At 39.6% G+C, this 11,993-nt stretch overlaps 1 non-coding gene across 1 annotated transcript; it reads left to right on the top strand.

Moving 5' to 3' along the window:
- The first annotated feature begins 787 nt into the window (after window positions 1-787).
- Window positions 788-938, top strand: LOC116285277 (small nucleolar RNA SNORA62/SNORA6 family). Its single transcript, XR_004194942.1, has one exon. It is a non-coding gene; the product is annotated as a small nucleolar RNA SNORA62/SNORA6 family (small nucleolar RNA).
- The last annotated feature ends 11,055 nt before the right edge of the window (window positions 939-11,993 follow it).

Genomic DNA, 11,993 nt, shown 5'->3' with positions numbered 1-11,993 from the left:
CAGGAAGCTTTACAAGCCTTCAGAGAAAATCGGCCCTCCCGTCCCTGCTGCACCGGCAGCCTCCTCTAATGCCTCCCCTCCACCCCACCCCCCACCGGTTCCCAGGCACTTACCGTAGGGAACAACACGCGGCATAACTGCACGATTCTGAGTCTCTTCTAGAAACCTGTGAGCAAAGCCCCTCACTGACACCGCTTCCGCCTTCCAGACTCCTGATCTACCAATAATTGCTGACTGATGGTTAATTTTTGTGTGTCAGTGCTGTATTCAAGGTACTACATACTTTAATTCCCTCGGAATCCTTATGAGATAGCGCTACAGTTCCTTTTTACACACGGGGAAGCCGAATTTCAGAGAGGGTTAAGCGGCTTGTTTTAAGTGTATTAGAACGCAGGCTGTCTAGTCCCACAGGTGATCATGTAAACACTAGGCTCACCACCTTTCTGACCCCAAGTGTGTATTATTTCCAGAATTCATCATCAACTTTCCCTCTGGACAGAGGAAACTCTTAGAATTGGTCTTTTTCCAGTCTCTAATGAGGACTCACAGGAATACAATGCAGTGTTTTGTGTAACGATACTAAGCTGCATCTTGGTAGATTATGATCTTTTGCAAGCTATCCTTCTAAAAATATCTAATAAATCATGTGCTGCAAGATGGAAAGACTCATTTCTTGGGGAAAATAAAATTAGTCTTGCCGATGATGCATAGCTAAATGTAAGCAGTCAGGAACCCAGTTAATATAACCAGTTAGGTCAGCTTATATGTCATCGTTTAAGTGAAATTCACTGCAGTGTTGGAGCTTGGAGTTGAGGCCACTGGTTGGCCGATGAACCCACAAATGTAGGGAGTGTGCTACACGGGGCCGAGTGTTTCATAAACACCACAAGGGTCTCTGGCCCCATGAGTGGAGTTTGATAGTAGTACTTACTACAAGTAAAAAGTCAATCAATCATTCAATCAATGAAATTCAAATATAAAATGTTACCTGAGTGTTCATAATTGTTTAAATCCTGACATGTATCAACAATCAAAAGGAATAGTATATATGTAAAATCACACTGGGTTCATGACCAGCTTTTACTAGATATATAAAAGTATAAGGTTTTATTTATTTCATATCAAAAACAACATGGTTGCTGGTTCCACTGGTAATGTTTTTATGCTATTGAGAAATTCTATTAATTATTAATCTTTATGTTTTTAATGGCATTCCTATGTAATGTCACCGGCAAAACAGCAAAAAGACATGATTGTAAAACATAACCTTTTTTCTTTCAGCTCTTCTAATAGAATAAAATTCCATACCAAACAATATTTCTGAAAAAAAAGTTTAAAGTAATTGCCTCCAAAATTTTATTTTATGGAAACACTGTGATTTGAAAATTAACTCATAACACAGTTTCAGTAAAGCAAAAGATGGCACATACTCTTCACTCCTTGGGAGCCTCCTTAAACAGTACACCAGGTTTTATTTTCCTCTGTCAGGAAAATGAGTAGAAATAAATTTAAATGCAAAGATTTTGAAGATCTCTTTAAACTGCATATAAAATCTATTTTTAATTGTTCACAGGCGAAAATAGTCAGTTCTTGAAGACTGCAGTGGTAGGGTATTACATGTAAAAATGACAAAATGACTGAATAAAACAGTCAATTGGACCTGTCTCATTTGTTATCTTTAGTCCTGTCTCCGTACTGGTCCACACTCAGGCTTATTGTAATGACCTATTTTGTGGACACAAGAGTACAAATGACTATTCTGATATTGACATCTTAAAAAGACATTAAGAGTGAGAAATATTGGTTATACCAAGACATGCCTATGATAAGACTTGTGATTAATAACTTCCTTTTGTTCTTACAAACAATGCTCAAAGTCAGTTGAAGCCTATTCTTGATAGAAAAATGGTTGCTGCAAGCTGTTGATATATTCCTTCTGCTAGCAGTGCTTACGTAACGGCAGACACAGCCCAGGATTCAGGGTCAGAGGAGCCCAACAGAAGTATTCGTCTAGTCCTTGTGTTATTTTAAGATTGAACTACATATGACCTTGTAGCATGGAATGAAATAGTAGCCTGATTCTTTGCACATGGAGCTGGCTGCAAAGAAAAGCTGACTTAGATTACAGAACAGAAAGAGAGAAAGGAAGGAAGGAAAAAAAAAAGAGAGAGAGAGAGAGAGAAAGGAAGGAAGGAAGGAAGGAAGAAAGAAAAGGAAAGAGGGACAGAGACAAGAAAAAGATAACTCTTACTGCAATATGAACTAAGCTGAAAATTGATTATGTATTAATGGTTAAAATAAATTTAGGAAGGACATTTCTAAAATGACAATAAATTTGTGAAGTTACAGACACTATGAATTTTTATGTTACAACCATTAAAACTGTTGTCTGAGAATGTTACCCTAATTCCCACACCCCCAAGAGCACATGGAAGCATGCTGTCAGGGGCCTTGCTAACTATAAACTGCTAAATAGAAAACCTTTAAATAATAATTATTAAAATAGGTAGGAAAACATTATTTTTGTATTGATCATTTAAAAAATTTTGCAGTTGTGGTTTATGATTAGGGAATTATTTTCCTTGCCTCGTACATGTCACAGCTATTCATAATTTTGGCTTATGTCTCCCATCGAAAACAATTATCTTGGAGCACTCCCAGAGAACTCCCTAATCACTTAGTCATCTTCAGTGTGTTGGTTTCCTAGGGCTAATGTAATAAATGCCCACAAACTGGGTGGTTTAAAGCAATGGAAATTTATTTTTCACAATTCTGAAAGTCAGAAGTCTGAAGTCAAGGTGTCAGTAAGGCCAGACCACCTCCAGAGACACAAGGGAAGCGTCCTTCAGTGCTTCTTCCTAGCTTCTGCTGGTTGCTGTCAATCCTTGTAATTCCTTGGTTTGCAGTGGCATCACTGTAATCTCTGTCTCCGTCTTCATATGGCCGTCTTCCCTGTGCTGTCCCTGTGTTCATGTGTCTGAATCTCCCTCTTCTTACTTTTCTTTTCTTTTAATTGAAGTACAGTCAGTTACAATGTGTCAGTTTCTGGTGTGCAGCACAACGTCCCAGTCATGCATATACGTACATATATTCATTTTCATATTCTTTTTCATTAAAGGTTATTACAAGATATTGACTATAGTTCCCTGTGCTCTACAGAAGAAATTTTTCTAAAATCTATTTTTATATATAGTGGCTAACATTTGTAAATCTCAAACTCCAAAATTTATCCCTTCCCACACCCTTTCCTCAGTAACCATAAATTGTTTACTATGTCTGCAAGTCTGTTTCTGTTTTGTAAATGAGTTCATAGTGTCCTTTTTTTCTTTTATTTTTTTAAGACTCCACATATGAGTGATATCATATGGTGTTTTTCTTCTCTTTCTGGCTGACTTCACTTAGAATGACAATCTCTAGTTCCATCCATGTTGCTGCAAATGGCATTATTTTATTGTAGCTTGGTGCAGCCATGATGGGAAAAAGTATGGAGATTCCTCAAAAAGCTAAAAATAGATTTACCATATGATCCCATAATCTCACTTCTGGGTATATATCTGGAGGGAACTCTAATTTGAAAAGATACATGCACCCCAATGTTCACAGCAGCACTATTCACAATAGTCAAGACATGGAAACAACCTTAAAGGTCCACCGACAGATGACTGGATAAAGGAGTTGTGGTGTATTTATACAGTGGAATACTACTCTCCCTCTTCCTTCTAAAACTGGCAATCACTGGATTAGGGACCCTGTTCCAGTTTAACCTAACCTTAACTTGATTACGTCTGCAAAGACCCTGTTTCCAAATGAGGTCGCCTCCACTAGTCAAGACTTGAATATTCTATTTCGGGTGACACAGCTCAGCCCACAACACTCAGTCCTAATGAAACTTCCCCATTTTCTCTTTGATGCATTTAAAGCTACTGCTCTTTTCTCTTGAATCATCTCCCTCTTGGTATCCATAACACTGACGTTTCTGCTCTTAATCTTCTCTAACCTTGTCTAGCTCTGTCTTTTTGAATGTTTTATCTTCTTGCTGTTTCCTGGATGGCATTTCCATGACTTTGTCTTACTTCTTTCTTTTCCAAAGTCTCAATCTCCATGCATTTAATAAGCACATACTGGTAACTACACGCACTTATGTTTGCTGGACACTGGCTGTGTAGAGAAAATTAATCATGGTTTCTGTTTGGGAACTTACAGGAAAACAGGGGCACATGTAAATACATCAATAAAATATAACACTGAGTAGAAACGGAGCATAAATAATACAACAAGAAAGACTGCAAACTTGAGAAAACACTCAAACTGGATTTTGAAAAAACTTGAGTAACTTCAACAGGCTAGTTTTCATGAATTTCTACTACATTATTTTTTCTTGGTGGAAAGGTTTTAATTATGAAGTACATTCCTTTAATATATATAAGACTCTTCGCATTACTATGTCTCCCTGTGTTAAATTTTTAATAACTTTTTATAGAATGGCTTTCAATTTATAGAAATATTGCAAAGATGGTGCCCAGAATCCCTGAATATTCTGTCCAGTTCTCCCCATAGTTAGCGTCTTACATCGCCGTGCTACCTTTGTTACAACCAACGGACCAGCATGGATACATTGCATTTAGCCAAACTCCGTGCTTTACTCCTCTCTCTTTCCTGGAATCCCATCCAGAGCATCTCATTACACTCAGTCACCATGTCTCATTAGGCTTAGCTGGACCGATAGCTTTTTAGACTTTCCTTATTTCCTTGACAATTTTGAGGCGTACTGCTCAGCTGTTCTGAAGAATGTCCTTCAGCTGCAGTTTGACGTTTTCCTTGTGATTGCGTTGGGACTGGGTTTTCGGAGGAGGATTACAGGAAGGAAGTATTGTTCTCATTGCATCCTCTCAGGGGTACACGCTATCGGCGTCACTGACGACGTTCCCCTGAGTTATCTGGCTCAAGTAGTGTTTGTCACATTTTCACACTGTTATTTTTTTCCCCTTTCCTACATTGTATTCATTGGAAACCAGTTACACAATGCAGCTCACATTTAAGAGGTGGAGAGTTAAGCTTCTTGACCTTGATGGGGGGTATCCACATAAATTATTTGGAATTTTTCCATACCAGAAATCTGTTCCTTCAGTCCCATTTATTCACTTACTCAGTCAGCTGTGTGTATCAGTATGGATCTGTGGATGTTCAGTCTATTCTTTGGGTGAAAATCCAATACTGCATTTTTTTTTTCTCAAGTTGTTCCAACTTTGGCCATTGAGGGCTCTTTTAGGTTGACTCTGGTATACTTTTGGCATGACCCCTTCACTTTTGTTTTAAAAGCACTTCCTTACTTTCTAACACGACAAGAGGATTCGGCAAAGTCTAGTCTACCCCTGCCCCAGTGCTAGGCTCAGTGATTTCTCCAGTGAGCCCTGGTTCCTTTTATTGGAGGGTGGTGTTTGAAACCAAGATCGTGACACTGACTGTGCTTCTTGTGCAGGAGGGCTGTTTATCCTAGTTTCTCTCAGCCAGCAGAGCTAGGAAATAAATGCATGTATCCCAGTCTATGTATATGCACGTAGCAATGATAACTTCCGTATCTACCTATATTAAGCTAAAAATGAGTTCAGTCTGACGACTCTGACTCTAACATGGTTTATTCTAGCCTTTCTCCTTGTGTAGCTGTAATCTCCCTTTCCAATGGTGAGAAGCCTGCTTCCTTCTATCTGTCAGCTACTTTCTTTTGTTTAATCCCAGTACACACACATAGCATTTTCAGAATTGTTAACGCACTTCCACGTGAGAAATAATTTCACCAACTAGAGCAGAGCTGAGCGTAGTTCCTCTGCCTTTAGTCTTGCAGTTTCAATAATTTACAAAGTTGCTTAGGTCAGCACCTTTTCTCCCCACTTCTTCCGTGAGGTTAGGTCACACATTTGTAATGTCCTTAATTCTTTTGTGACATTCTGCATTCTATCCTGAGACCCCTCAACCTCATTAATTTTTTTTTTTGAATTTGGCTATATTAATGTTTACTCTTTGTGCTGTAAAGTTTTATGAGCGTTTGGCAAATGTATAATGTCATGTCCCCACAACTACAGTACCATACAGAATAGTGTCACTGCCCTAAAAAATTCCCTGTGTGTCACCTAATCAAATTGTGAATTTCTAACTCACTAATTTTGATTATCTGGCTCCCTTGTTCACCAGTAAATCTCTTCCTATCTTGGCTAAGGACCTAAATTGTCTTTCCTCTGAATTATTATGATGGAGGCTGGGAGAGAAGCGGAGTATAATATTGAAATATTCACTTTGTTACCATATAAGGGGTTCTAGCACTGAAAAATTGCTTTCTTTTGAGTTATATTCCTTAACGCATCCTTAATGGACCTATTCAATGAAACAAATCTGGCTAGAACCAGATTTAATAAAGTTGCCACCATATCCATATTTTATACACATTATTTATCTTCATTCATTCGCTACAGCTTATTCATAATTGTGGCTATAGTATCATATTCTGACATCATTAGAAATTCTTTCTGTTTCATCATTAAATGTCAAATTTCCATCTACCCTTATTTGTTTTATTAAAAAAACTAAATAAGTGAAATTTACTAAATATCTTTTAATGATATATGGCACTATCAGGCAGGTTTTTAAAATTTTGATCTACTAGTATAGTTATGTGAAGAGACTCCCTGAATTGCGGCATCAATAACTGGTTAATAAGCATCTTAAGCCTAATATACATAAAACACAGTCCTTGAGTCACCACTGCATCCTGAGCAGTCTACTTTACCCTCAGCAGGCTGATGCCAAAACCTGGGCTGAACTTCAAAAAAATGACAGAGATGGGATAATCAGGGACAAGGACTCCTGTAGGCTCTGGTCCCCTACTTGTCTCACGGGTGGAAGATGCCAAACATACTTGGACTTGCCAGAGAGCAGATTTCATATGGCTTTTATTTTATATTTTGTGTCTGGACTGCACTTGCTGTTCTTTAGTTCTTTGCCAGGCTACATAGTTGATCAATTAAAAATAAGAAAAACACATCGTATCTTACCTTCATGTCTTCCTTCCCTGATGCTCTTCTTTATTTTTTAACATAGACCCAAGTTTGCTGGAGCTAAACGTTCTCTATATTGTTGATAAATGTTTCAGCTGCTCAAATGCAAGACTGTCTTATTTGGATACAGTTACTGGTGACCTCTGTCCTGGCGTCTAAAAAAGCCAGAGTAATGCATGACTAAGAGTGGTCACTGGGATGCTTGCCGAACTGCAACCACTGAGACAATGTTTCAGACTAGGAGGAGAAGCAATCCTTGCTCTTCTCACAGGGGGATTAGTACAAGCGGGGACACTCTCAGGTTACCTCCAGTTTTGACAGCCCTGATCAGATACCGGAGGCCACTTCAGACTGCAGCGGCATGTAGTGGCCATTGTTTCCACGCTGAAATAACGGTGACTCTGAAGAAAGAAACCAACATGCTAATGACAAATCATTAATAAATTGGACAAATATTAAAACAATACTAACTCAGTGTATGTTCAGATTCTCTTACAATGATGATTTTTTAAAGTAATTATTTTGAAATACCTGCTTATATCACATCATTTGCTAACCTAGCACAGCTGATAAAAACAAGTTGATCTTGAAAGAAGCCAAAGTCCAAGATACCACCAAGGTACCCTGCTGCGAACTGTTTGGACTGTAATTCAGTTATGGTTCCATTATGGACTGAATGGTACCCCCCCCCCCCAGTTCAGACATTAAAGCTCTTACCCACCCCTCTCCATGCGACTGTATTTGGAGACAGAGACTTAAAGGAGGTCATTAAGATTGAGTGAGGTCATAAGAGTGGATCCTAATCCAATAGGACCGGTGTCCTTATGAGACCAGAGAGCCCCCTCCCCTCTCACATGCACAGAGGGAAGGCCCTGTGAGGGCACAGCCAGAAGGCCACCACCTGCCAGCCAGGACGAGAGATGCCACCAGAAACCAACCCTGGCACCTTGACCTTGGCCTGTCGGCCTCCAGAACTGTGAGAAAACAATGCCTGCTGTTCAAGTCACCCAGTGTGTGGTGCCTTGTGGTGGCAGCCGTAAGTGACCAGCACAGGTGGCAGAGATGAACTGCTGGTTCTGTAGCCAGCAACTCTAAAGAAGTCAGGTTCGCCACCTGACTGACTTCTTTGGATGGTGCAGACAGCACATGCCGTAAGTGGAAATTCTACTGCAGCCTCTACACCCAGCCGACAGGCAGAGAGCCTAATCTCTACAGCTAGACGCCTTGGAATCAACCCAAAGATGAACGGCTCAAGTGCCTCCCTGAAGCCCACATCTTCTTCAGAATCCTTGATATTACAAATATCTGTGTACGGCCTCGCCGCTTTCTGAGTGAAACCTTTGGCAAATGACCATCAGTCCTCCTCAGCCTCCAAGATTCTGCCCTGAAGAACTTCTTCCTGGTGCAGAGGGGCTGCAGTTTGCCCAACAGGTTCAGAGATTGTCTCATGTAAGTCATAACTCCCTAATGGAATCTCCAAATAAGAGCCAGACTGGGCCTTGAGTCCTTGGCCACCTTAACAAATCTACCTTTAGAACGAAGACAACAGGCTTCACTATAAAACAGCCCGCCCCCACCGGGGACGAACTCAGGGGACTAACTCCGCCTTCCAACACAATGATGGAAGCCAGCAGCCCACGGCGTGCTCTGAGAAGTGGGCTGAACATCAAATGGTGTTCTGGACACAGAGCACATCATCTTGATCTGAACTGAAATTTATCTTTACACAGACTCATGGGCCAACACTAAAGGCCTAAAAATCGTCAGGCTGTTGGACGCAGACTTAGGACTGTAACGCTAACAGTACCCCCATGTGAAGTCACATAGAACAGCTCGTTTGTGAACTTAATCTTTACGTTACACGTGTGTATGTCCAAATAAAGGGGCCACGTGTCAGTGAAAGTATGTTCACTGACAAAGCCCGATCAAGAATGCAGGGCTATTACTTCTGTGCAGCCCCATAGTGCACTCAGTGGTACCAAGAAAATGAAGATAATAAAGCCAGTGTTATTTTCAGAGGCTTTACTGTGTGTGATTGCACAAGCCAGGGCCTCTCCAGAGCCAAGTGATCTGACTGTCTCCAGATTCCTGTTAAGTTTCACACGGCCGTACCTTTTCTGCTTTGGCCATGCTCCTAGAAACCGATGAATCAGGGAGTGGAGAGTGAGAAAATTTTGAGAAGAAACAGTATGGCTTCCTCCTTTTCATAACAGTGTTGCTAAATATATGTAACATCTACTGTGTGTGTGTGTGTATCTGTGTGTGCTGCTTCTGTTTTCTGAAGATATATGGAAAATTTTTTTAATACTTGCTTTAACCTCAGTAAGTAGAAGCAAAGATCGTACTGCTCAGACAAGGGTACCTGAGCAGACATGAACTTGGACATTGACTTTGCCTCAAGTGGTTTTATAGACTCCCTTCTCGGCCCCCAAAGATTGTGTATGAGAACAACATGATAGCTTTTGTGTCCCCACACAGTGCATTATTTTGGACATAGGACAATCAGTCTGTCTCATTCCCAAGAGGGCACATAGCCTTTAACTGATTGGATGGAAAAACCTCCAGCCCTTGGAGATGAGTTAGGGGAAGAGGGTCAATAAATAATTTTCTCTCTTTCATACAGATACATACAAATAGCCTCAAATGTCTTCCTGCAAACTTTGTGGGCAATGCCTTGTAATCCGAATCCCCCCCAAATCTGGCCATGCCACGCCCCACTTGCTCCAGCTCTAACCTCTCACTAATGCTCCACTCTCAGAAAATACTGGGCAAACATCCCGACTCCCAGACTCGCCGTGAAGCCCACAGGGTCTTGTGTAAATCAGAACCCACGGAGAGCAATTTAGGATTAACGAGTCTCCCCAGGGGATAAGAGACAAAGCAGGGTGGCTCGGAGACTCGCGTCCTTGCCCCTTTTGGTAACCTAGCACGGCTCTGACCAGCTGGCCTGGGACAGAGCCTTTGACTGACAACAGCACCCTTGGCGTTGAGGGTTTTCTCCCATAGCACTTGGTTTACAGACTTTGGTCCTTAGATTGCCTTCTTCCTTCCTGCGATTTCTTGAAACATTCTTTTGTTAATTAAATGATGCATCCTCAAGCACACCGTAAACTAACTTAAACATACGTGACGTGACCTGGAGACGGAGCTTGTTCTCTCTTCTGGGGACTCACACTTTGCCCAGACTCCTGGCCGTGGTCCACGGAGACCACGGGTACCCAGCCCGGGCTGTGATACCATCACTCTCGGGACTGCTTACGACCAGCATGTCGACGTTAACTGAAGACTGAATGTCCCTGCTGATTTTATGATTGCTCAGATTTTCTGTTTCTTTCTAAATCAGTTTTTCTCCACTTCTATTTTGATAAATAATAAGAACTCTAGGAACTCTAGGAACTTATTTATTTCATACATTATTTTCAAGTCTGTTGGCATACATTTGTTCCTAATAACCTCATTATTTGTTTAACCTCTCTAGCATTATTTATGTACAATTCTTTATTTTTAATATTATTTAATTTTGCCTGTTTTCTTTTTAGTTTTGATTCATCTTAGCCTTATCAAAGATTCATCTACTTTATTAGCCATTTCAGAGAAATTAAGTTTTGACTTTATTAGTCATCTGTTTTCCCAGCTTCATTATTATCTGTTCTTACCTTTATTATTTTCTTCATTTTACCTTGTTGGATTTATTCTGTTGTTGTATTTTTAATTTCATAAGATAGGTATTTAGCTCATTAATTTTTACACTAGCCTCTCCTAATGTAAGAATTTTAGATGATTCATTTACCTCTATGCATTGTTTCAGCCCAACATTCTGAGGCATAACAGCTAGCGTTTCCATTGTTTTGAATTTTAAAAAATTTCCTAAGTTCCATTTCTTCTGTAATCTGTGCGTCGTATGTGTTCATTTTTTTCAAGATACTGAATGTAGTTCCCTGTGCTATACAGTAGGTTCTTGTTGCTTATCTTTTTCACATGTGTTAATTTTTATATTTCTAAACGTAGTTTTATTCTAGTCATTTTTAAAAAAATTGAAGTAGAGTCTGTTACAAATGTGTCAGTTTCTGGTGTGCAGCACAATGTCCCAGTCATGCATATGTAAACATATATTCATTTTCATATTCTTTTTCTCTAGTCATATTTTGTTATTATCATCTTCCTTAATTGCAAAGTCGTAAGACAAGTCCCTCTATTAGCAAATATTTGGAAGTTTTAAGACTCATAGCACATCAGCATTTTTCATAAATATTCTTTATGTGCATGAAAAATGTGTGATCTTCAAATGTGAAGGCACAATATTCTGTATAAATCATTAGTCCTAATTTGGCAATGGTGTGATCAAACCTCTCAAATTGCGTATTTTTAAAATATTTACTCCATCAACTACTAAGAGAGATGTGATAAAATAACACAGATGAGGATACGTTTGTCAGTTTTCCTCGTGGATCTGATCATCATTTTCCTCTTTTCTCTCTCTCAATCTCTCTTCCTCCTTTTTTCCCCTCGGTTTTTCCCTCTCTCCTACGTCGTTAGATAGATAAAATTTAAAACTTTTTATAGATTGTTGAACTAACATTTTGCCATTATGCCCTGATCCTCTTTACCTCTGCTAATGTTTTGCAGTGTAATGGGTTTTTTTTCAGTTCAATTTAACCACTCTGGCTTTTCCCTGCTGAGTTGAGCCCAGTTAGTGTAATTGTGATTATCAATTATTATTTTTTCCTACCGTCTTATAATTATTTCCTATGTCTATGCTTTTCTATCTTTCTCCTTTTCTGACTTATTTTTCTAGTTTTCTTTTCTATCCTTTTTTTTTTAGGAAGCAAAATCTTTATTACCATAGTATAATTTAATGTCAGATTTCATACTGAGCTTCCTGACACCTAGGATACAAAGGGAAACACTGGCGTACATAGTTCTCCTTAACAACAATTGCAAATC

The sequence above is a fragment of the Vicugna pacos genome, chromosome 23 (assembly GCF_048564905.1).
Source record: "Vicugna pacos chromosome 23, VicPac4, whole genome shotgun sequence".
NCBI lineage: Eukaryota > Metazoa > Chordata > Mammalia > Artiodactyla > Camelidae > Vicugna > Vicugna pacos.
This window is presented reverse-complemented; position numbering and strand designations above follow the sequence as displayed.